Raw genomic sequence first — 27220 nt, 5'->3', positions numbered from 1 at the left:
ATATATTCTTCTTATTTTAAGTCCATTTCTATGCTAAATCTATTATCATAGTCATATTTAGCTCAAATAAACTGTCAATACCTCTGAAAAAGTCACATTGAAATATTACTCAGGGCCCTAGACCCATATTTTTACCTCCAAGGTATGCTTTTCTTTGTTGATTGGACAGGTCACTATCACTATAGTGTCAAAAATCACATGTTGTGACCAAAATGACCATTGTTGAGGCTTTAAATTAACACAACTTCAGAACTATGCCACAGTGAAAAGTTATATTAGGCTTTTCAATATTACATTTTAGTCAAATAACACACACACACACAAAAAAACAATACATACTTAAACATCATGTATTTATAAAAAAAAAAAATTCACTCTTCATCATTATTAGTACAGCCTCCCTCACACTTGCACAATGTGGTGCAGCGAAGTCCAGCTCGTTGGCACTTACAGTTGCCCTTACAGGCAACCACACAGCCACAGTTGAGGAGGAGTGAGCATCCCTTGCTGACATCTTCCAGATCTGTCCAATATGGCACCCAGACTTTGGTTCTGTCATTCCATTCCCAACCCCATTCACTGGAGTCTGGAATCTCTGGAGTTTTGTAGAGGGACTGCTTCCAGACAAAAGCTGTAGTGTGCAGGGCACGCTTCCCATGCTGGAATAAGGCATGCTGGGTCGGGGGGATTGAATCCAGGGACTTGAGGCCTTGAGTGAAAAGAAGCTTCCGGGCTTCATTGACTGACTTGACACCGCAGTTCTTACTATACATGAGTACAGTCCAGCGTTCGAGAACTTGCATGTGCAATGATTCCAGTGTGAGGCTGGTTGGGTCTTGCACAATGAGGGTGTCGGTGACTTCTGGGTAAGCTGCCCACGCATTCCATGCAGTTTTTTTGCCAATTCCATACATTGCTGATACAACGTCACATCCTGTGAACGCATGGAAGAGGGGCCGTGCTTGGTATTTTTGAGATCCCAACATTTCTGAGATGTGGTGGATTGGAATATCTTTATATGCCTTCCCTGATCCAAATCCAATCCACAGCTCTGAGAGGCCTAACTCCTGGAACAGATTGATGGCCAGCACAACCACATCACTATCTACTGTCCGTAGGTAAGCCTTGGTGTGACCCTGTTCGGCAGCATGACGTAAATGTAGCATCATTTGTGTGTCTGCTTCCTCTTGCTGACATGGTGACAATGCTTCTAGGTCAGTAGGTTTGTTGCTCAGGACCAAGTTAGCCTTTGCTGTGAGGAGGAGGTACATTCGATCTTTTCTGCAGCATTAATTGATATGTAATGGCTTAATAGTCGTGGATGATGCTGTATCTCGTCTAGGTGACATTGTAAAGCATAATGTCAAAGGTGAATTTTAATATTATTCGATGATGTAATTGTTTTAAGAATTGGAAGTGAAAAAGTCCACATAACGATCCCCACTTGGGCACTTCAAGTTAGGGAGTGTCTCAAAAGTGCCAAATCGACAATAAAGTTGGTTAAGCATGTGCATTATTCCACAAAAACACTAAAAACGTGATCCTTTTACATATGTAGTTGATGTTAGTAAATAGATTAAAAATAGATTAAGCCAATTTTTAACTTGTATATGATTTATATATCTGTTATATTTATTAAACTGAATGTTTTAAATGAAATACATCTATTTAACTTTCTGGTAGTTTTTGTCACGTTTTGCTGATAAGAACCCAAGTACAGACAGTACTTTCATAGAACACGGTTTATTTACAAACTGAAAACAAGGACCCACGATGGGGCAAACAAACATAAATACCAGAACCAGAAACTTGACTATGACAAACAGGAACTCTGACGATAACTAGACTTGACAATAAATATGAACTGGAACTCACAGACAGGTAGCTCACAGAACCAGATGATAACAAGAGGAACAAGCCCTGAGAAACAAACACAGGGATCTTACATAGGACACATAATCACAAGAGTACAGGTGACACTGATGAACATCAATACTAATGAGGGACCAAGGAGTGTGGTAAGGACACAACACATAGCCCAAAACAACCGGCCATGTGCTTGCACACAAAACAAGAGACAAGTACATGACAGTTTTATGTAAATACCTCAAATGACCTACAATGTATTTATACACACATGCAGCCTATAATACACAACTTAGATTGGTGAAAAAATGTTTTATTACATTTCTTATGATTTAAAAAAAAAAAAAAAATCGATATAACTTCGTGGTCATGTGACCTGATGATGTCACACCACATGGAATGTATTCACTAACCCTTGGAACATAACATACACTTGGATTTAGAAAATGTCATTTCGTTTATTTTTAATGAATTTTTGCAATACGCAAATCTATATAACTTCCTGGTCATGTGACCTGATGATGTCACACCACATGGGATTTATTCACCAACCCTTGGAACATTTTTACAGGTTTTCTAAAGTTTTCTATTTTTTATTTTTCTAATTGATATTAAAAGAGGAATTTGACAAAGCTGTGAAATTAGTCCATTACTAATTTGGTTGATTTCACAAGTAATGACCATTCACATTAAAGCTAGGGTAGGTAATCCTGCTCAGAATTTTTTTTTATATATACTGGGTGAAATGGTCCTTCCATTCTGATAGTAGTCAATACATTATGTGTTCAGAAAAAGGAATGAAAAAAATCTGACCTCTGTAGCAGCTGCAGGACAGTAAAAACTCTGACCAATCACTGCCATTTGGTGCGAATGTAAAGAACCAATCAGATGCCTTCATGTCTCGTGCCCGAGCACCACTGCGTGCACAGCCCTGCGTGCACTAATCACATGTCACCGTTTCCAGAAACATTTAGCTCACTACACCGAGTAAGCAGGATTTTGCGGCACAATGGCAGATAAAATGCAGCCAAAACTACCAATACCAGCTTTGCTTGTAACTACTCGCCCTGACAAAAAGGCTAAAAAAAGAAAGTCTGAGGCAGAAAAGGCTGCAACGAAACTGGCACTTGATAAAGCCTGAGGACAAACTCGGGTCAACATTGTTTCAGCATTTGAACGGTGGAGACAACTAAGGAAGCTGAAGGGCCTAAAAAGCGATGCCGAGGTTGCGGTCTTTCTGCTGGACAGGTAATTATTTGTTTTGCTTCGGGGGGATTTGTTATTTCCATGATATATGTTACGTTAGGCGGACTGTACGTTGGGTCAGATCCAATGCTCTCGTCGTGGAAGCTCTAACAACCAAAATAACGAAGATTTATAAAAACATAAAATTCACGTTTGCCAGTGATAGTAACAAAACAAAACGTTACATTTTTACATTTAATTTAGCAGACGCTTTTATCCAAAGAGACGTAGCTACATTTCTGAGTTCATACAACACCAAACGTGTAGCCTAACGTTAGCCTGAAAGCTGCGAGTAACATTACTAACAATAGCCATGTTTTTTTATTTTTTTATTGCATTCATTGTAATAATAATATAGTTTACTTACAGGTGAATGAGACATGACGTAGTTTGGTTGATGCCCATAATGTGCTACTCGGCTTTCCTGTGACCTGCAGCTGACTCCAAATGTGGATGCGCATTCATGTTTGTGTGGGGGCGTAGCTTTGGACGGAGCACTGACAGGAGGGGGCGGAGCTTAGAAGAGGTGCCACTTTCAAATCTGGCTAGCTCTCCAACATTACCTACTATAGCTTTAATAAACTGCAGGTCACCGGCATTGTTAAAGGGATAGTTCACCCAAAAATGAAATGCTGTCATCATTTACTCTTCCTCAAGTTGTTCCAAACCTGTATGATTTCCTTTCTTCTGCTGAACACAAAAGAAGATATTTTAAAGAAGGTTGGTAATTAAACAGTTGCTGGTCCCCATTGACTTCTATTTTTGTTGCCTCAAAATAACAATGCGCCAGAACAGGCCTCGTTTTCAGACCAGCACGCCCATGGGCACACAAATGGGCGCAACTGCATTTGCTATTTAAACAACGTGGCGCAGGACATGAAAATGATAACTGCGTCGGACTGAAACTAGCAAAAAACACTAGCATTGTGCTTGCAGGCACTATATGAACTATCCCTTTAATATCAATATCAATATTTTAATATTCAGGCTACTAATAGCCTACATTATTGAAATAAAAAGTTGTATTTGTTAACATAGTTAATGCAGAGGAGAGGAAGAGCAAGGGAAAAGGAGAGATCTGGGCGCGGGGGGCCCATCTAAGATTATCTCGTCCCGGGCCCAGGCAAGACTGTCAGCTGGCCTGATTCAAGTCAAAAGTTATGGGTGAATATGTCGGAGTTGTGGAAATATCAGTAAAGTCCTCTCCTCCTCGATCTCCACACCGGAGCACAAGAAAACAGGAAGAAAAGCGCTTTCTTTCTTTTCTGTTTTTGTGACCGATTTGTCCCTTATGCTGGGCAGCGATATTCACTTAAAGGGACAGTTCACCAAAAAACAGTTTCCCCCCTTTCATCAGTCTTTTTAGTTTATGTGTCTGTTATATATCATGTTTGACTTTCTCCGCAACATTTTACAGTGGTAAATTCTCACTAGAGTTAAAATGGGTTGCACGTTTTATCATCAGCGCCGCAATAGGAACGGCTTGCGCAAATCTTATCACACTTTATGAGCGCGCGCTGGTGAACGTGCGCGAGTAAACTGTGATTTGTGTGGCAATAATGCACAGTTAAATAAACAGTGCCGCTGATGATTGGTCCATTCAGTTTTGGTTATAGCCTACAAACTACACCCCTGTGTGAGCACACACACTCTTTCCAAAAGCATTTGTTACTCTTAGGCCTGTAGGCCATATTACTGACTTACGGCATGCAATTGTCCCATATGAAACCACATCACTGCAGCGTGTCACGTTATTCCACATAAAAAGCTCATTTCTAATAGTAAGAAAAAAACTATGGCAAGATTTTATGGCATCACAAAGTTTATGCAGAACCAACAAATTTCACTGCAGTGTTTTGAAAGTGTAGGCCTATATATGCTATATAAAATTATTTTTACTTATCTAAGATTGTAGGCTATACAGTTTCATACAGTTGTGTGTGTTAGTATGTATACTATTTAAGCTTTTATTTATTATATTATTATTAGATTGGTGGTTCAAGCCGTTAAATAATAACTTTACATTACTCTTTACTGTCACTCACTGGTTCTTGAGATCTTTCTCTTTGAGCTTGGTTTGGACGTTTCTAAATGTGTATGACTTTATTTCTCCTGTTGAACACACACAAAGGTTTTAAAAAGTAATATCTCAGCAAGAATATCACCATGCACAAATCCCTCGTCAACAAATAGGGGAGTTTGTACAATATTGTGATTTAAAAACTTGTTTAACCCAAGAATACATCCTGAATCACTTAACCTATTTTCTCCTCCTTTCTCTCTCTCTCTTCCTATTCTTATCTTTGCTTCAATGTCTTGACAAGGAGCTTAACACTATTCTCTTGGTTTATACAAAGCCACATCTATTCCTTCTATGAATTGACTTTTACCTCTGCAAATTCCCTAATTTTCTTCAATGAATCAGTGAGCTCAACCTCAATGTTTCTGTTCCCTAATTTTTGAGAAGGAGATCTTCAAACACATGATTCAAACTCACATTACAGCTCAAAAGAAGGAACATGAGGACTGGACGGAGAAAGGTGTGTGGTGTGGTTCATTCGTCAATAGCAGTATGTTTTATATCACATGAGAGTTTCTGTCTCAAATATGATATAACATATATCAGAAAACATTTAGTTCTATGATCAAAGCTCTTCCCAAACATCATAAGTTTAATCAAAGGATGTCTTTCAAATTGAATAAGTGTCCCCTATTTATTTTAGTTGAAGATTACAATTTCAAAGAAACTAAAACTCCAAACAAAATGATCAGTAATATGTTTGAAAACATCTCATTCCCTATGGACGGTGGTCTATAGAAACGTGATTTCACAGGTTTTTTTTATTTTATTAAATAAACAATAATTCACCGGTTATGAACAAAAAAAAAATCCCATTAACTCCCAAAGCTATAAGGAAATCCATTTATCCATCCAGTGAATGCGTACAACAAGGATTTGGAATTGAAAATAGTAGTTCTGCATTTTGTGAAACTATGTTTACATTTTATGGCTTGTTATTCATGACTGGCTTTACTCAGCGGAGTCTCCTCTCACAAGGACATTATTTATAGACTCAAACAAAGACAATTTTGTGGTTAATAACATCCTTATTCTGTGGAAATGTTATATACACAAATATAAATATATGTAGATTTTTTGTTGCCATGTTGTTTGTACATGACATATTGTTCAATTACAAAAAAACCTTGGTTAAAGACCGTGATGCAGTTGTTTTTAAGTATTTTTATGTTCTTAAACTTGTATGTTAGTTGAGGGCAATCAAAAAACAAAACATCTGTTTATACACACACACACACACACAGAGACAGAGTGGTGTGAATTGACCTTTCATTTTATGTAAGTGGGAGAAAAAAGGGGAAACTCTGTCACCCAAAAATGAAACTTCTGTCATCATTTACTCATCCTCAAGTTGTTCCAAACTGAGTTTCTTCTGTTAAACACACAAGATGATATTTTGAAGAATGTTGATGAACCTCGTTGACTTCCATTGTAGGAAAAATACTGTTTGATTACAAACATTCTTCAAAATATCTTTATCAGAAGAAACTCATCCAGGTTATAAACTGGCAGTGGACAGGATCAGACACACCAAAACATGCAAAGGAGAATAACTGCAGTGTTGTTTTTCAAAGAAACATGTTTCTTAAATATCTGCAAACATATTATGGTATTTTGCTTATGCTTAAGTACAGTCAAAAACTTACACACAGCACCTTTAAGTTTTACGTGCGTGAGAAAGTGACATAGGAAAAATATCAGCATAAATGCATAAAAATCGGATTTGGACTGACAGTTTGAACAAGTGTGATATTTAGTGGTTTAAGACACTCTGGTATCTGTGAGCAGATCTTTAGTATTTCCTCTACAACAGTTCAAGTCGACGGACACACAATCACTGCAACTGGTTCCCAATTCTTTCTTTTGAAAACACGGGATCTGTAAAGAGAACAACTGTAAGCAGCCAAGTCGATTACTTTAAGCAGCTGATGGCTGCTGGAAGGTGCTTGTTAATGGACGCGCTCGCTTGGGTGTTATTCACTGCAATGTCCACACCAAGATAATATGCTTACATTTAGATTTATTTTACCGTGACTGGTCCTCATTTCTAGTAAGCAAGAGTCCAACAAACAGTCAATAAATCTACAGTTCCAAGTCCTTCACCAATACAGATTTCCTCAGCATGGCATACAGTGTAGCATAGCTTAGCGGTCAAAAAACTGTGTGCACCTTCCCTCCAGCAACACATGTCACCTGAAGGAAGGTTCCTACCTATATGCAGCAACCAATTACCCAAAAGAGAGACCCCTACTGGACACACACTTACATAAGGTTTAAATAAAGACAAAATGGCTCTTACAACAACAGAAAACTGAGCTTTGCACAACACACAAACTAAAGAGCATCGCTGAAATTGATTTGGTCAAATCAAATAAAAACGTTCTGAAGTCAACAGTTAATTTATACATTTCAGCGATGCTCTTTAGTGATACAGAAGTGCTGAGGGCGACGTCTAAACTGTTCTGGGTTCAGCTGCTACTTTTAGTGTTAAAATGTTTGAATTACACGTAGATGAAAAATGTATGAGATCTAAAATTAGGAGCGAAACGCCTTCATTTTTAAGAGCTGCTCCTAAATTTCCATGTTAGCAACTTCAGATTATTAGAACTGCAGCGCTGCTCATATCCATTGATAAAAGAATAAATGTAAGTAATACTTGCCGTTCTGTGTTTCCAGAAGCAAACGCCCCCCGAGACAACAATAACCAGAGGAATTAAAGCATAAAGCCAGTGTAGGTCAGAGGAGCTGAGAGGTGTTGGGCTGGAGGAGGAGTGTGGAGGAGCTGGACTGGAGGAAACTGGAGCTTCTGGAAGAGACAACAGGAACAAAGAGGATCATAAACAGCAAACCCACTTTTACTATCACAAATGATACCACAAAAATGTAAATGATCAGACAAGCATTTGATCTTTCCATGAAGTTTGAAGGATATGTTTGCACAGCATTCAACAAATTATTCAACAAATTAAGCAAGCAATCGTTTTTTTTAGGGATGTCCCGATCAGGTTTTTTTGCCCTCGAGTCCGAGTCCGAGTCATTTGATTTTAAGTATCTGCCGATACCGAGTCCCGATCCGATACTTCTAACTTATATTGCAAAAACAAAAAAGAATAAAGAAGAGCGAAAAAAAACAGATCCAGGATGTTCCTTATTTTTTATTTAATTCACCTTATTTTAACATTCAACAACTCTGTTAACAAACAGAGCACTTCTGTGAGGTAGCTTGAACAATCAAGTAATAAATAAATTCTTCACTTTTGGACTTTAGTGCAACAGTAAATATTAAAAAATATTTCACACTGCACTGTTAAAACAGAGCGTGCAGCGCGTATTTTTTTCGCCGCCCATGTTAACAGATTAAACCAGGCTTTAGAGCATTCACACCGCACAGAGGTGGCGCGGCAGAGCAGAGCAGAAGCAGCAGTGCCGCGATCGTTTCGGCGCCGAGTCTATTTTTGCTGCGCCGCTTTTGCTGAATTAAAGTGACAATACATTGATCATGGCCAAAATACACCGCAGTTTTATTCAAAAAGTGCATTGATGATATCTATTGTGTTTTAAACAGTCAATCAAATGACCAACAGCAATTTAAAAAGAAAACAAATGTCCAAAAACAAACTTAAACTTAAACTTATTGCCATAACAATAAAAACAAAGATGAACCAAAAGTTATATAAATGAAATTATTAATAAAATAAGCTTCTTGACAAGTCTTTTCTCTTAAATGTATTTGAAAACGAAAAAAAGCAATGCCAACTTATCCATTATAGACTCTGTCTGTACACAACCCACGGTTCAGCCGCGCGTGACAAACGCTGCCAGTATGAAAGCAAAACGCGCGTGTCCTGCTCCTGCTCACCATACGCACTGCTCCTGCGCTGCTTACACTCTAATAACGCGTGCAGTGTGAAACCGCCGTAACTCTGTGTCACCGCATAATAGAGGTGTTAAAAAATAATGAGAATATAAATACATATATATCCGAGTCCTGATCGGGAGGTAACGTCCGATTCCGATCGAGTCTGAAAACACGCGATCGGGCCCGATTTCCGATCACGTGATCGGATCGGGACATCCCTAGTTTTTTTCTTCTTTTCCAAATCATTAAATAAATCATGGAGTTAATGATAAAGTCATGATTATTTACATCATCTGAATGTCATCATTTATAATCGTTTTCAACTGAGTATTTTGCACACACAAAAAAGCATTTGCCTGTTCGGATTCACAGTCTCTGTTTTAAATCATATTACTTTGTAATTGAAATTATTATTTTAATTTCTTTAAATAAGAACAGGGTTGCAAGTCAATTCAAGCTCAAGTAGGAATAACATCAACTTAATTTTTTACAACTTTATGAGCACAATCATGACCATTTATATATATATTTTTCATAATCCTGTACATTACAGGCACATAGACATATTAGTTTGTGCCCAAGCTGTGCTGATATTATTGTCACAAGACCATTTTATGCTACTAAATATACAATCATAATATAACAGCATAATAATGCAACCATCATCAGTATTTAAAGTAGGCCTATTTAAAATGCAATCATCATCAGCTGTAATTGTGTTGGCTTGTGTGCAACAGTTTGAGGATGTTCATCTTCACCCAGACATGATGTTGTATGGAAGAGTTGGTGGTTTTGTGTATCTACTGCATTTGTGTTGAATCTATTGAGTTTCTCTTCTTTAAACTCTGATTACACTCTATGATTGAGACTTAAAAGGCAGAAGTGAGATAAATATGTGGTTATTTGGGTTGTTGTGAAACACTTCTGGCCCTGGGTCTGGAAACGGTCTGGCTTCACGCTGTTGTTTCACACTCATTTCACCATTATCCATTTTACTGTTGCGTTCCTTCCAATCAGAAAAGCGTAACAATACTCACTGTAGACAACAAGTGTAGCAGTCACCTCAGACACTTTCTTTCCAGTGTAGGCTTCTGCTTTATAGAGTCCTGATCTGGAGATGTCCACATTCTGAATGATTACATATAAATGACCTTTTCCTAATATGAGTGTAACTCCAGGTCTGGGAGGATCATCATAGACCCAAAGGCTTCTGCGCAATAACAAAGGGCTTTTCCTTGCTGTCTTTTCTAAAAGAAATCTTCACTTCATCTGCTTTCTCCACTTCATCGATGTCGAAGGATATTGTAACATTCTGTCCATCGATCGCCTCGAACTTCGACCCAGCAACAACCAGAGCTGCAAATCAGAACCACTGCATTAGAATAATGAGGAATAGAATATATTATATTAGAATATATTAGATTAAAAACATTTTTTTCAGTAAACAACAAGAATCAACTGAATAAATAAACAGGCTCCCTACCTGAAACAAGTGCCAAATTGATAATGGTTTTCATCGTTAGCACAATTCAGGAAAATTAGCTTCGAAATGTGTAACGCAGAAATATCCAGTGTTCTTGACCGTTGGTTTTGCTTCTCTATTCTTCTTATAAGATTTTCTGTCCTACACTGGTCATTTGTGTAATCCCGTTGATTGAGTTAAATCTTTGTAAAGTCCAGTTTAATGAAGAAATAGCGGCTCTCTGTCACACAGCCTCAACTTCACTAAGCACCTCATACAGCATCAGCATCCTCCAGAGAAGAGCTTCACACGACTAATGGTCTCACTCCTGATTGGCCCGCTGCAGCCAATAGGAGGACTATATTCAAGCTCCGCCCATTTGGCTCTGCACCACTAAAGAGACAGAGCCTATTTAGGCCACGCCCACATTAGTGGGAAACACTTGTATTTGGTTATTTCACAGCAAGTTTCTTTCCTACACACACACACAAAAAAAACTAAAACAAACATTTTGCTATAGAGGATTATGATTTTAAAATAAATAAACACTAACATTTTATCTTAATTGTATCCTTCTTATTTGTCTTTTTTCCCCCCTCGTAATTTACTTTTGCACCTGATCAAACTGTTATAATTAAAGTAATGATGAATTATTGTTGGCATGTTGTGTGTAGCCTACATGATACATTGTTCAAGAAAAGCTTGTATCGCTCTTTTCTTCCACTTTCATTTTTTACTATCGCCACCTATAATGCACTGATCACAGATGGCAGAGTGTGTAAAACAGAATAACAACAACAACTAAAATATACAATTCAAATATATAATAATAATAAATAAATAAAACACTAAAATAAATAGCCTAATAGGATAAAAGGTGTTATAATATAGGGCAGTTACATGAATTTAAAAAGCTTTAAAAATGTTTATGAGCTTTTTGATTTGTGATCTCCTGTTTGAAAAGGTTTCAAAGCTATATTGTGAGTTCAATATTACAAAAGTTATCGTATGAGGGTTTCTATTAAGTTATTTTTGTCTTATGACTTTAAACTTAAACTTTAAAAACAAAATATTTTAAAGATTAATAATGTGATTTTCCTCATCATGAGGTTCTAGATCAAGAGTAGTGTTTAATTTTTTGTCATGTCTATTTTAAAGAAATATAAAAACTGCAATCAAAAATAAATGTTCAATATCTTCAAATTATGTCTTACAAAAACTACATTTATCACAAACCGTAGCCATATGAATATTAGTATTCATATGGCTACGGTTTGTGATAAATGTAGTTTTTACAGGATAATATCTATGAATAATTTTGTTAATTATTTATTTTACTTTATTAGAAATAACATTCGAGGCATGATTATTGCTGATTGGGGAAAAAAAAAAACGTCTGATGCATCATTATTTTTATGTCTATAGACTATAAAAATAGACCTCATTGGCTAAGGTGTACGCTGAGGTGTAATGATAATGTTGATCAAGCGTCAAATTGCAGGATACTTCCTAATGGTTTGGTCCACTGGGAGGAAATTTAATAAGAAAATGATGATGCATTAGAACATTATTTGATATCAATCCGATGACAAATACAACCAACAACCTGGTATTAAATCTATCGCCCGCCCGAACTTCTGGCCACATGTCCGGCCCAGCGCATCTTGCAACCCGATCACACTAAATGCGTCTCTATAGCACGCATTGTGTTTATCGTGCAATTTATCCGCCAAAATGAGTTTTTACGTGCATATGATACGCATGGGTAGGTTTAGTGGTAGGGTAAGTGCATATGATACGCATGGGTAGGATTAGTCGTGTGGGGTGCGTGTCTATTACACGCAATAAAGTGCGTATCAAATGCACGCGAAAACTCATTTTGGCGTATAAATTGCACGATAAACACAATGCGTGCAATAGAGACGCATTTTCATGAGGTCCTCTTGATGCCGACCATTTGCCACGATACATTTACGTGAGACAGCAAATATACAAACCATTTCTGCATTTGCAGATTAGTTTCTGGGAAATGTGAGTCTTCCTGTTTAACATGGACTTTTCCTTCCCAAAAGCTCATTTTACCTGTCATAATACAAAATATCCTGCCATTTAAATAGAAAAGTCACATGGTGACGTAGGCAATTCAAATGACATGAATGCAGGAACTTAACTGTAGCCTATTTTTGTCATGTAGGCTGTAGCTATCTATTAATAGCCTGTTGCTTCATGTTTCATTTCTTCTTTTTTTAATGTTAATGACGAGAATTTATTTTCTTTTCCAGTCTCCAAAACTATCACAGAAATCACTCTATCACAAAACTAACTCTAAAACATGTTCATCATAAAATAGGTTTTAAAATGTTCAATGTATTTTTTATAGGCTAGGTTTATCTGCTACTTCCGGAAATCACGTGTGTTACGCGAGACGAGGGAACCCTTTTTTTTGTAAGCTCACAATCATCACAACCAGTAATAGCGCGTCATATGGGAATTTTTCCTTTTACTTTCGAAAATGATTCGACTATATATTTGTGTCAGATTACAAACGGACCATGCCAAACATTCGACATGTTGTGTCTGCTGAACTTGATCCTACTTGTAAGCTTCATAAACTGAGGTTAGTCATGAGAATCTATAGGCCTACTTTTTATTCAATTCATTGCATTTCTGTTTAGGACAAAACTATTTTAGGCTTGCAAACTAATAACTTGTTTATTTTCATTCCACAGCTCCTTTCAGATATTGTAGCACGAGCCGAGGAGACACAGTTGTGTTGGGTCAGGATGTTTCACTCTCTTGTACGATGCCCTTTGCGTCTGGAGTCAAACATGTCACCTGGCAGCGGGTGCGCACCCACGAAAATATACAAACTCTGGCAACATTCAGCGAACAATTCCAGGATAATGTGGATGGCGAGCAGGGACGGACTGACAATCTGTGCGTTCTGGAAAAGTCCAGAACGGCCGTCCAACCGAGGGCCGTCGGCACAAAAAAAAAAGTCTAATATAGCAATATGAACAGCCAACAGCAGGGGCACTTATACGATCACTTATATGCTACGTGTAAAAAAAAAGAGTCGGCCTACTAGCCACTGATTTAATAGTTTTATAAGGCTTACCTAGCTATTGCACTTTTAAATTTGCTTACATTATATTTGAATAGTTATAAGTTATAGTAGGCTATACAGCAGTTGCGTCTGATAAACATCAAATGGGAAACGCTCAAAAAGCGGAACGAAACTTGTTTGATCTGTGCGCGGCCAAAGCAAGCAGGGCTGATCTCGATAACGCGAACATTCCCAGCAAACATTTGGACGTTTAATGACCGTTGAAAAGACGTCCGTCCGAGACGTCCCGTCATGGTTGAAAAATAGTTCCAAAATGGAAGTTGAACCGACGTCATTTCTGGCCGTGAATTCCACGTCTTTTCTGGCCGTGAATTCCACGTCTCTTCTGCGCGTCCCTGGACGTCTAAATGCGTCGTCATATGTGTTTAAATGTGTTGCTGCATAATTTAAGTGTATATATAAGCCTGCATATAAAATAATCACACACCTATTGTGTAACATCGTGAAAGACAATCAAGTCTTGAGGTTTAGCCTACACATCTTGACAAAGGTTCTAAAAAGGTCCAAAATTGGTCCAGTCAGACCTGAACGTCAATAAAACGTTTTAATCACGTGTACATCAAAAACAATAACACATTATTTGTGGACATAAGCAAAAAAGAAGCATGTTCTGATTAAGCACAACATTTTATTGATATTGAACAGCCAAAATTTCTCTTTATTTTTTTCAATGTTTAACATTTCGTGACCTTAGAATTTTAAGGTTCTATCTCCACTTTTGGTTGAAATTGAGTTTTTGACAATCTGATCCATTAGGTGTTTATTAATGCCTGTGTGGTGTTATTTTTGTAAAAAAAAATAAATAAATTGTTAGTAGTTATTAATAAAATAAAAGGTTCCATCTCACAAAACATAAACCGAGTTTAAAAACTTTGATGCTCAATAAACTACAATAAACGGAGATAGAACCTTATAATTCTAAGCTCTCGATTTGTTAACCAAACTAAAATACCAATTGCAAAATACTGAATTATTATATAAAGATAGTTCACCCAAAAATGAAAATTATGTAATTTACTCACCAAATTCCAAACCTGTATGAGTTTCTTTCTTCTGCTGAACACAAAAGAAGATATTTTGAAGAATGTATGTAACCAAGCAAATAGAGCATCCACTGACTACCATTGTTGGAGAAAAAATTATTATTTATGGGAAGCGACATCTGCTTGGTTACAAACATTCTTCCAAACATCTTTGTGTTTAGCATAGAAAGGTATACAGGTTTGAAACATGAGGTTGAGTAAATGATGACAATTTTCATTTTTGGGTGAACTATCCCTTAAACACATTGTTTGGCTCATTTTTTGTATCCACCACCCCCAGCTCTTCCTGGAGTGTGTTTCAGGTGTTCTGCCATTGCTGCATCAGTTTCAGTGTCTGTAGCATGTGGGCTCCACCTCTTCACAGCATCTAAGGGAAGAGAATATATTTCTTTTTAAAATAAATGAAAATTAAAAATTTGAGGTAAATGACATGCACTTTTTTATGGTCTTCAGCTAAATTCAAAACAGCATTTGTCCCCTGCCTCTTCAATACCACTGTGGTGCCCTTGAGAAAGACCCTTAACTAGGTGTGTAACAGTGAGAAAGTGAACAGGACATTTCTGATAAAGACAGGTGGGCTGTGATGTCCCCTGAATAGACATGTTTAGCAATTCTAAAATTACAAAAATTTTAAAGCAGTTACTGAAAACATACATGTTCAAATCCAGCTAAACATTTCATTCTACTTCAGATAATTTACTTTCTGAAAGAAACTCTCAAAAGGCTACATTAATAATTTACAGTAATAACTTTGACTGTATCATTAAACATACTTTATACTATGGTATACCGTTGTATAAGTTCAAAGCAACTTTTAGCCTACTAGCTAATTTTAGCCAAACTCAGTTAACGTTAGCCAATTGACAATGTGGGCATCATTTCTTTCGGTTCATTCATGTCAAACAAGTAAAACTCTAGCACGTGAATCTAATAATACAAAATGTACGTACCCAACAGTAGATTTTTAATAATATGGGCCTCAATTCCTCCTCTCTTCGTGGTTGTTCAAACTTCAGTGTTCCCGTTCCGGAGTGAGTCTATGGGGAAAACGCGTTAACATCTCGTGAGATAATCTAACCTATCGCGGGATTTGGTAATGTCGGGAGATCTTTTGTTACATCTTGGCAGCACAGTTTTGGCAATTACATCCAACTCAGACATAAATGGTGACCAGATATATTTCTGTTTTACATGCATACATTCCATAAAAAAAAACAAAAAAAACCACAACGTATCAGGTTGAAATAATGACTAAAATGCAGAGGCTTTGCATTCACTTAACCACACTGGGAACTGTGTGATTATAATTTATTTAAACAAGATAAAGTAAATATATTTACTTTGTATACAATTCGTGTATTTCATAAAGATAATTCCTGTGGGGGGGGGGGGGTTCTGTCTTGCTTGACTAGATGTGTAAAGGACGTCAGTGGACGTGTATTCACAGCCTTGCCCTTGACGTGTAAAGGACGTCAGTGGACGTCTTCACAACCTCTTAAAAACTACTTGGGCAATTAAATTATTTTTTGCAGTATTAACCATGCAAGGATTAAGCACAGCTTTTGCATATTTCACAAGGATTCCATGATGGAGGGTCATGATGGACTATAAATGCACGTGTAAAAGACGTCGCCAGGTGACGTCCTCTCACCCGATACTATAGACGTGTAAAGGACGTCAGTGGACGTATTCACACAACTTATTAAAACTTTAATTTAATAAAAAAAATAATTAATTATTGCAGTATTAACCACGCAAGGATTAAGCACAGCTTTATCACAATTGATTTCATAGAGGGTCATGATGGACTATAAATGCACGTGTAAAAGACGTCGCCATGGTGACGTCCTCTCTCACCCGAAACACAACATGGTATATATTGAACTACACGTAGCTAAAAGTCAAAATAACAATTATACATGCAACCTCAGATAACTGCAGACATGCACACATGTATCTGAATGCATTTTTAGGAAATGTTCTGTGTTACATATTTTTACCGATTTATGCCGTCATACCGCGACTATTTTTGGCCAGGGACACGACGTTGCCGTCGGACCAATGTTTGCTGGGTTATTACACAGAGCTGCGCGATCCACTGAGAAGCATTTCAATTCAGCGCAGAATTCTCTATTATAAACCCACAGATGACTATGTGATTCAAGTTAGTTAAAAGACAGATGAAACAGAGCAAAAAACAGGCGAAACAATTAACAAACCAGTTAGAAAACAATTCACTCCACAACTTTACTGTAGTAAAACTAACTTTTTTTGGCAGAAATGTGCCTGTATATAGCCTATTCATATTAAAAATGCTTTTATATATAGTCATGTTATTAAAGTTATTAAGTTGTTATTAAACGTAGCCTAATGTTATTAAATGTAATGCAGTAATGTTTTTGTTTAGAAGTTATGGCAGTTTATTTATTTTGCATTTATATTAATACTAAATATTTGTTTTTGATAACACATACTATAGGTTTATAGAGAATTAAAAATCAATATATATTTTCATAATTTTTCAGGAATTGTTTAAAACTGTCTGAACCAGAACCAGATCTCAAAATATTTTATTATTTCGCATATTATGGTGAAAAGTAAAAAAAAAAAAAAAGTTAAAGGTAAAGTTAAAAAGCACCATGTTATATGTATAATAAATATTGTTGAGTATAACAAACAAACAAACAAACAAACAAACAAACCCTTCTAGATTATTGTATCCCTTGAGGTAGCCCTAGCACACAAAAAGGTTGGAGACCCCTGGTATATAGTAACTATATGTTTTATAATTACAAGTTTGTGTAATTTGGAGTTTCTGTGGGCAGTGACACTTCATTATTTGTATTTTATTTTCAATGCAGATGTAATGGCATTTTATTTGAAGGCTGAGGCTTCATTAATAAACACAACCCCAATTATCATGATTGATTTTGAGATGTTACTTGCTTGTCTGATAGGCTACAGTATTGTGGCATATAGTATCAGGACATCCTGGCTATAGTGTCTGTAGCGCACGGCTAGGGGCGAATGGCCGAATGATGGGCCTATTTGGGAGAAAGTCCAGGGCTGTTTTTTAGCCCCAGTCCGTCCCTGATGGCGAGTATGTGGGAAAAGTCACTTTAACTCTGGCGACATTTAATTCAGTGGCGGAGCCAGGATTTTTTCATAGGGGTGGCCAGGCAAGGGCCAGCAAGCAACCAGTCTGGGGTGGCACAGAAATATTAATTATTTTATCATAAAAAAATAATTTGACTATAATGTATTGGACTGTCTTAGTGCCTACACAACTGAATAAAGTTCAGTTGTGCTTAATTGTAATTGAGATGGTAGTGAATTAGGAATCATGGAATACTGAGTGAATTTTATATATTTTTTATTATTACCCACCGCCTCATATTAAAATGAATTAAATAGTAAAAAAAAAAAAGGCACACACTATAGCTAAAGTTCAACTTGCTCAGCTTGGTTCTGGTTCTCAAAATCTCCAATAGCTTGTTCTACATTGTTGCATCTTCATGGATGAGATAACATGCAGATAAATAATGTAGTCCAAAGATTATTCAACCTTCAATGCGTTTTATATAATTAATGAACTCTTCAACCAATTCTGAGTTTGTCAAAAAATTTTTTTACCTTTCTGTATTAGTTGTCAAAATAAATAATTGCAACAGTTCTATCATACCTAAATTTAAAAGGAAAACAAAAGTTCTCTTTTAAATCCCCATGTGCAAGAATGTGAACAAGGCGGAAGTCAACAGCACATGTTATGTTTTTCATAATGTAATGTTGCCAGAATGTAAAATGAGTTATTTTATGGATTTAAAAATTAGCCATTTTTGTTTGTCCTTAAAGCAAAATAAATGCCTATCTTCTAGTACAAATGCACAGTGCTCACATTTATTTGGACATTAAAACATTACATATCAGTTTGTGCCTTATTGTGATCTCGCATAGCAGAATATTTTAATCCAGACACATGTGACGCATATATAACAAATACATGCATGCAGTTTAGACAGCTTTAATCGCCTTTTTGATTCTTACACGAGTTAATTGACGACAGAACTACGGCTACAGCACGCCGCATCTGCGCAAGCACAATAGCCTACAAAGGCTGTGTGCCGTATTACAGAAAAGTTAGTTAGTTTTACTGACATTTGGCCTGAGAACATCTCATCTTACCGAAGATAGCCAACTGAATAAGGACAACGCGCTTTTCTCAGCATCTGACAGAAGTGTCACAAGCTTTCACACACATTTTCTAAAATAAACGTAGCATCAGAAAAAAAGAGAATTATGTTTGTTGTTGACTGCACACTATTCGACTTACTCAAAACGTTCATGCAACCCACCAGTTAAGAAAGATTGACTCTATATTTTGACTCTATGTGCATATCAGTGTCTGATGTTCTGCTGAAGCTCATTTGGCACTTGCACATTTCCGCACTCGTTTGGCTTGCGCCTGGCGCTGAGGTGAAGTTGGAGTGTGCGTCTGAAAAGTCTCACATTTTTTGTGGTCTTAAAGAGACGGTTCAGCGTTTTAAAAACGCAATTTTGTCAATAAAAAAAGAGACAGAAACAGCGGTTGTGAGAGGGGTGGCCAAAGGGGTGACCCTAGCTCCGCCAGTGGGCGTAGACAACTATCATGCAGAACTCCTCAAGTGAGTTATTTCATACATTTCATTTATTTAAACTTTATAAAAATGGCAATTTGTAAATTAAGAAGAGCGAAGTTTAAAGTAGGCTTACTCTGTGCAAAATATATTTTGATAATTGTGAATATTATAACTGTAAAACATGAACTGTTAAACAAGCCTTTTTTTATTAAACAGCACTACAATAACGAGTGTGTTGTGTGTAGATTTTTATAAGATTTTTATAGATTTTTATTATAATAATCAATGCTGAGTGACAGAGATTTGTGTAAATGTAACTGATATAGGCTTAGAGTTTTTGGCAACGCTTTACAATAAGCTTTCATTTAGGCTAGTTATTTAACGATGATGACTTCTCTATGCATTTATTAATCTTAGTTTATGTTAATTTAAACATTTAGCCTACTAGTTCAGAAATTAACATTTGCATTTTAGTAAGCATTAATAAAAGCTGTAAATAATATTGCTCATTGTTAGTAAATGTTATCTAATACATTAAATAATGTAAGTGTAACTCAGTGTCAAGTCTAGTATGATGAAAATAGTTGCTTTCAACCATTCGTTCAAAAGTCTTCGTTTTCCGACTACATTTTGTGATCACATTTACACAATTAGGCTACTGCTTCTCCATGATGTCCAGCCGCTATCATTAGCAGACACTAGATGGCGCGAGACTTTCACCGTGTATCTGTTAATGTAAATGTTACTGTATCTGTGTCTCTCCAGGCTCTTCAGTGTGGAGTGTTTGTCCATCAGTGTCCTGCTGTCTGTCTGCTCTCTGGAAGATGATGAGGACTTCTGTTTGTTCCTCTGAGGGTATGATTATTCTTTAAACAACATATTATTCATTTATTAACACACTCGCGGTCAAAACATGAGTTTAGTGTCATTTGTTTCTGAATGAAGATCTGCACTGAAATAATAGAGTGTGTTTAAGTTGATGTTCATCTTTTGTAGAAATGGATCAGTCTCTGGATGTTCCTCTCTCTGTAGAGGAGACCCGAGCAGAACCGGCCCACAGTTCAGTGCGGCCATGGTCATTCACACACGAGGAAGAGTGCGAGCGATGATGATGATGAAGAGCAGCAGGACAATACAATTGGAAATTCATATTTTAATTGACTTTGTATTAAATAGTTTCTGACCATTTGGGTTTTATTATTTTTCAACATTTCCACACCTTTGAAGTTTCACTGTTCACTGGTTTCCAAAGCATTTGACTTTATTAATCAAATAATTTTAGTATTTAAAATGTAAAATTTAAATGAAAAATGTTATAATAAAACCATTAAAAATGAAATGAAGCACTTATTAAAATGATGTCAGTTATTTTTTTCTTCAACACAAAATTCATAATATAAAAGACACATTTTAAACAGTTTTGTTTCTTACCAGATTGTAGAGTACACACTAGAGATTTTACAAGTGTTTTCAAGTTATTTGTGTGTTAATAAATGAATAATATGTTGCTTAAAGAATAATCATAGTATGTCATACCCTCAGAGGAACATACAGAAGTCCTCATCATCTTCCAGAGAGCAGACACACAGCAGGACACTGATGGACAAACACTCCACACTGAAGAGCCTGGACAGTGACAGATACACCATTAATATAGTTATTATAGCGCCATCTAGCGGTTATTCACTGACTTTCTGCAACTTCCTGTCAGTTACAACTTTATTCTAGGCCTATATTTAATCTATTAGCAAACATGAACTAACAATGAACAATAGGCTATATGTTATATAATAATACATATCCTATATTACAGCTTTTATTTAATTCTTGTTAATGTTAGATAATAAAAATGATCCTTCTAATTTCTGAATCAATAGGTTAAATGTTGACATTAACACGAACAAAAATTAATAAATCCTGTAGAATTCATCTTTATTAGTCCATTTATTTGTAACTAATGTTATCATATGAAAGCTTTATTGTAAAGCGTTACCAAAAACTCAAAATCAGCTGAATTTATGGACAATAATTAGAAAGGACAGTAAATGGTTTTGGCTTGGTTTTCTTGTAGCCTATGTGAACTTGGTTCATTGAAAAGTTACAAAATCAGAATTCAATCAAACAAGAGCAAACAAGAGCAAATCTGTTAATCATCTCTCACCATTAGGCTATATCATTATACTCTATGCATTTATTCTAATAAAACATTTTTGTAAAACGTTTGAATAGATTAATATAGGATTCATATGAAATACCCGAATGACTCACCTGTATTGGAGTTTTGCATTGCTCGGTCTGATATAAATGCATTCGAGTCAAAAGTTATGGGTGAATATGTCGGAGTCGTGGAAATATCAGTAAAGTCCATCTTCTCGCTCCGGTATTTGCATCTCCTCGATCTCCACACCGCGGCACAAGAAAACAGAAAACAGGACGAAAGGCGCTTTCTTTTTGTGAAGGCGTTTTTGTGACTGATTTGTCACTAATACAGGGCAGCGATTTTCACTTAAAGGGGCAGTTCACCAAAAAAAGTTTTCCCGTCTTATTATCATTTTTTTTTAGTTTATGTGTCTGTTTTAATTCTATTTTAATTCTAGTGAATTAACTAGAATATAATTCAATTTTCTGAATAGAATAGAATTTCAATTGATCTATTCATGTTTGACTTTCTTCGTAACATTTTACAGTGATAAATTCTCACTAGAAAATTGAATTCTATTCTAGTTAATTCACTAGAGTTAAAATGGGTTGCACGTTTTATCATCAGCGCCGCAATAGTCCGGCTCGCGCAAATCTTATCACACTTTATGAGCGCGCGCTGGTGAACGTGCGCGAGTAAAATGTGATTTGTGTGCCAATAATGCACAGTTAAATAAACAGTGCCGCTGCTGCTGATGATTGGTCCATTCAGCTCGGAGCTTTTAGAAGCAGTTCCCGTCCGAACTGAATGGACCAGTTTTGGTTATACAAACTACACCCCTGTGTGAGCACACTCTTTCCAAAAGCATTTGTTACTCTCAGGCCTACATAGGCCATATTACTGACTTATTCTTACATGCAATTGTCCCATATGCACATGAAACCACTTCACTGCAGTTTTGGAAGTATCCTGAACAAAATCTTAAAGGTCCCATGACATGCTACTTTTTGTAGGCTTTAATATAGGCCTTAGTGGTCCTTAGTACTGTATCTGAAATCTCTTTCCAAAAATTCAGCCTCGGTGCAGAATTATAGCCACTACAAACCAGTCCCAGAATGAGCTTCCTTCAGACGGGCCGTTTCGGTGTCTGTAGCTTTAAATGCTAATGAGGAGGAGAAAGGAGGAGAAAGGCGGTGCAAGGTGGAGGGTGGGTGTGGCCTTGACCATCTTGCGCAACGGTACCATGCATGTTTACGTTGGATATATTGCAATGGCACGAAGACACGCAGTCGTTCATTTTGTCAAGCATTTCAGTTTGACCCAGAATCTGATCCGGATGGAGAAGCAACGGATGAAGAAGTTGCAACTCAGCGGCTCCAGCAGGACGTTTCCGAATGGTTAGTTTAAAATATTATGTCTGGATACAGTACTTTATTCGGATGGTTTACAGTTATTATCATGTATAACGCTAACCTACTATTGCCTTTTCATGAGAGATCTGTAACGTCTGTAATTTATCTTATTACAATTACATCAAGCTCTGCGATCTTGAAATGCGGGCGCCATATAACCAACAAGAAAACGGTTATCCAAATAAAAAGTGTACAACACTTGCGTTACAGTGTGTGTATTCACACACACTTGATGCTGTACCTTTACATTAGCGCAAGTAACTGCATAGCTAATGTTACTAGCAGGGCTGGACTGGGACAAAAAATCGGCCCGGGCATTTTGGCCCAGACCGGCCCACTATATGATCATAAACACCACCCTTCTTTGCACGCCCTTAATTATATGCATACCAACTCCTATTCATTAAAACCACTAATGCCATGTAATGAGTGAGTATAGGAACAAGTGAGAGTTAACAGATGAAATAAGTAAAAATGAGATATTTATTAATACGGTCCAACTATACTTCACAGTGTTGAATACTAAAACAAGATCTGCATCGGCATAGCAATACAAGTGTTTCTTACAAGATTTTTGGTAAAACTGTGATGGGTGGACCTTGGTCCTTCTAGGGAGGTTCGGGGGCATGCCCCCCCGTGAGAAAATTTTGTGCATTTTAATGTTAAATTCATCAATCTGGTGCACTTTGAAAGTTCAAAATTAAAAGCTCCAAACCATATTCAGTGTGCAAATTAAACAAAGAAAAAATCAAACCTCTTTTAGTTACAGTGTCTATTTACATTACACCTACTACATAATAATAGTTATAGCCTAATATTAATCCAATGACAGTAATTTTTTCTTTTTCCATTCGTATTTTTTCGGCCCCACCCATTTCTTTCTCTTCTTTCCTTCTTTTCGCCATTCTTACCGTCTGTCTCTCTGTTGTATTCACACAAACCCAAACCTAACCAAAAGTAAACTCCTTTGATCGGCGCCCGCGCCTTTGAGCCAATCGGATGTCAGGAAAAACGAGGATCAGTCCAAGTTGGGAGGGGCCGCTCATATCCCCCGTCAAGATTGGAAGTATTGGTCTGGCCCGGTCTGAAACACACACACAGACACACAGCGTTCCGCTGCCGCTGAGCGGCCGGCCAGGGGTGCGTTTCCCGAAAGCATCGTTGGCCAACAATGGTCGCAAGTTCATCGCAATGTCCATTGAACTCTATTGGTAACGAGGGAACTTGCGACCATAGTTGGCTAACGATGCTTTCGGGAAACGCACCCCAGGCCGGTATGGTAGCTAATCATTTGAAAAAAAAATGTTTTGCCCACCGGCCGGTTCGGCCTGAAATGGACCGGCCGTTCGGGATTGTTCCCGGTATTCCCGATTGCCAATCCGCCCCTGGTTACTAGCTAGGTAACCATAAACAGTAAAGCAACACACTTATATATCATTAGCAGACTTACTTGTCTGAGGTGTGTAGCTGAGCCAAAGAGAGTTGGTACTGATCCAGACTTTAGGTTCAGACGTTCAGCAAGCCCAGCTCTGTATTGACCCTTCGGTGTTCATTTGTACATCCAATTATTGAGCAATTATTATGCTTCGCTCGCTCAAAAGCCACGATATCTCTCGTGGACAAACTAAAATCGCGCGCGCGCCGCGTTCCTATAGCTCATTTTCTCATGGGCGGAAAATAGTCTATTCTCTGGGCAGGCAAAGCAGAGAAAGGGGAGGTAACATTTCTCCTTATAACGTCATAAGGAGGAGATTCAAGATCAGCCCGGTTGGGCTTCCATTTTCTCAAAGGCAGAGAAAGATAGCAAATGCTCGATTTACACCGATTAAAATTTCTAGAAACTTATACAGGCTAGGGGAACTCATATTAATGTTAAAAAAAACCTCAGAAAGTGAAAATGTCATGTCATGGGACCTTTAAGACCGGGGGAAACATTGCAAGTATTCGCATTTCGCGTTGGTGGATCATAACCGGGTTGTAAGTACTGCTTCAGAATGCCAAAAGAAGAAACAGGAGCAAAAGACAAAAAATAGAGAGTAGGCAATTTATTGTAAACTGCATTTAAACTCAAACAGGCTGTTCATCAGCTGATCAAAAGTTTACATGCTTTGTGCCAAGAGAAATCTGAATTTCTGAACTTTGAAAATCTGAACTTTTGCTAAATATTCTGATTAATTATTTTGTCACTTTGCCTCCACGTCCCCCCGATTGCCCGCCCCAGACAGCAAAATAGTGTTGGCCCAGATCCGGCCCTCATCTGGTCCGTGTGGGATCCCAGTGTACCAGATGTGGGCCGGATCTGGGTAGACACTATGTTGCTGTCTGGGGCGAGCTTTTCTCCTCCTGTCCATACGGTAATTTCTCTACTGTGGGACAGAGAGTCACGTGGTTATGACGCAATCGTTAGCCTATTTTTACAAAAACTGCCTCTATGGGGCCATAAGATACAAGGTAATGGAGCCTTTTATACTTTTATACATTTTCGTGTTTCTTTAGAAATAAATAATGGACAAATGGAGTCTTTAAACGCCTCGGATGTAAAGTTATTCGCTGTCAAAGTGACGCCAAAATGAATGGGAGTCAATGGAATGCTAACAGCAGGTGATAGTCCACCAATCAATGGCGGCGCCCCGGGAAGCTTCAGTTTTTTCTGAAAGATTACCCTCTTGGTAGCTAAGCATATGGGGCTTGTTGTTGTGATTGGTCGTAGTGTTATCCAATTGCGTGCAGTGAGATTTTCAAATGCATGCTTGGTGCCGCCCCTTGAGCTGGGCGATTTTCATTAGTCCATGCCAGACCATTAATCTTTCAGATTTGGGTCTGGATTTCCAGGCTAGTTTATTTATTGATGAAGGACAATCAGCTATAATAACCCAGACAGCAAGCAATCATTGAAACAATGTTGAGTCCATGTTGATGCATCAATGCTAATTGCATTGAATTTACATTACAAAGTGATGTTGGTTCAAAATCAATTTTGCACAAATAATGTTGACCCCCTTGCACGGTTCCCTTCCCTTACTCATAATAATACAGAGATTGAGGGAAACGCAACAAGTGTCTGTCGTTGTTTTATTATTTCTTTGTTCCCCTTTTCAGTGGGAGACTACATAAGCTTTTTTTTTTTTTTTATGCCGCAAGCTTTTTTTTTTTCGCTGCAAGGTTTTTTTCTGCAGTATGAGACATCATGCACCGGATGAGGATGGCAGGAAATAACATAAACAACAGCACTAGGCTGCGGTCGGGCGGCTCTGTGTGTGATGATGTGATCTCTCTTAATGTGTCAACTATTGTCCCAAAGCTTTGTTAATGTACATAAAGACTTCATCCTAGTCTGTAAAATTATGGCCTACATTCTAATTTTAGAAACAGAGCTAATAGTAGCCTATAAGTTAGGTGCCAAATATATAATTTATGATGGGATAATCTGGATTTTTTTTAAATATATACACAGTTCTGAAAGTTTTTTTCTAATTAATGTCATAAATAGGTCTTCATATGTAAAAAACATTGAAGCTTGTTTCGTCCAGAATTTTTAACGCATCTCTATCAAATACATTTTAACAGAAAGAAAAAAAAATGTGCAGAGCCAACACTGCAATCTTCAACTTGGGCGATTTAACAAATACATATAAATATGAATGTTTATTAATTGTTTTAATGAAAGATGGATTGATCTACACACATATTCAATTCTTATTAAAAATAGGAACATTTGATAATAAGGCATCAGGTGTTTCATAGGCCTGCAGTGAAACTATTAGGGGAGCGCGGGGCACAACCTAACGCGGGGTTAGTTGTAACACGCTTGTTTTAAATACTTCCGCACATGCTTGGATGACGAAACTTTGTGTATTTACTAGTTGCCATATCAACACTATATAGAAAAAAAAAATCCGCCAAAATTATTTTTTTTTTGGAAGATATCCATAGACATTTATTAAACCATAGCAAAAGTAAATTTCTTACTTAAGTTAATTTTTCATCTCTATTTTTTGTGTTTATTTAAAATAAGACAAATCTGATATTATTTTAATATCCAAGATGTTATTTAACAGTTGAGATAGTTATTTAATGCTTCGCTAACTAGCAGAAGACACTAGCCGGGTTTAAATCCCAGTTGTGCAGGCGGGGGCATGTTGTAACACTGCGTTACAATGTGCCCCTATTAGAAATATGCTATTATATTCTATACTTTTATTAATTTTATTGAGAAAACGTGAGAAAAACGTGAATAAAGACTGAGAGTCAATGTTCAGAAATTACTAATTATTTATTTGTTTTGAACTATGTTGTATAGCTGTGTTTTCATGTGTTCGTAGTCAAAACTCAAAAATGAGTCTATATTTAATTATTAAAAATTGCCATTA

General features: G+C 37.1%; 1 protein-coding gene and 1 long non-coding RNA gene across 2 annotated transcripts in view; one reads left to right on the top strand and one right to left on the bottom strand.

The window, feature by feature from the left end:
• LOC311072984 (uncharacterized protein) overlaps positions 1-27220 on the top strand; it is a 1552487-nt gene that overhangs the window by 446157 nt on the left and 1079110 nt on the right. The gene's annotated exons all lie outside the window — the stretch shown is intronic.
• Positions 14248-15745, bottom strand: LOC311073495. Its single transcript, XR_014604152.1, has 2 exons — positions 15633-15745; positions 14248-15049 (listed from the first exon to the last, which is right to left on the bottom strand). It is a non-coding gene; the product is annotated as an uncharacterized lncRNA (long non-coding RNA).

Source organism: Abramis brama, assembly GCF_963993115.1.
Source record: "Abramis brama genome assembly, chromosome: 22".
Taxonomy (NCBI): Eukaryota; Metazoa; Chordata; class Actinopteri; order Cypriniformes; family Leuciscidae; genus Abramis; species Abramis brama.
This window is presented reverse-complemented; position numbering and strand designations above follow the sequence as displayed.